The sequence below is a fragment of the Penaeus monodon genome, chromosome 32, assembly GCF_015228065.2.
Source record: "Penaeus monodon isolate SGIC_2016 chromosome 32, NSTDA_Pmon_1, whole genome shotgun sequence".
Taxonomy (NCBI): domain Eukaryota; kingdom Metazoa; phylum Arthropoda; class Malacostraca; order Decapoda; family Penaeidae; genus Penaeus; species Penaeus monodon.
In genome coordinates, this window is record NC_051417.1 from 13,879,370 (window position 1) to 13,879,651 (window position 282).

Below are 282 nucleotides of genomic sequence, written 5' to 3' on the forward strand. Positions count from 1 at the left end.
CTTTATACACGTTAATTATATGAATGCAGAAACATGCAATATCGAGCAGTGCAAATTCCCAACAGGTTATGATTTTTTTCTTCTGTGATAACTTAGTTCTACAAAATTAAAATAGAATATTCACCTAACAACGAAAAATATTAATCTAACAGCACATTTTTTGTTAGATAAAAAAGTACAGTAGAAACATTTTCAATTTTCCTTTAACCCCTTGAATTTGGTGATACCCCCTGTCACTAATCATGGCAGTAAGCTGGACTTTCCCTTCACACAAATATGTCA

General features: G+C 31.6%; 1 protein-coding gene across 8 annotated transcripts in view; it reads right to left on the minus strand.

The window, feature by feature from the left end:
- Positions 1–282, minus strand: part of LOC119593511 (uncharacterized aarF domain-containing protein kinase 5-like) — an 18,355-nt gene that overhangs the window by 9,337 nt on the left and 8,736 nt on the right. The gene's annotated exons all lie outside the window — the stretch shown is intronic.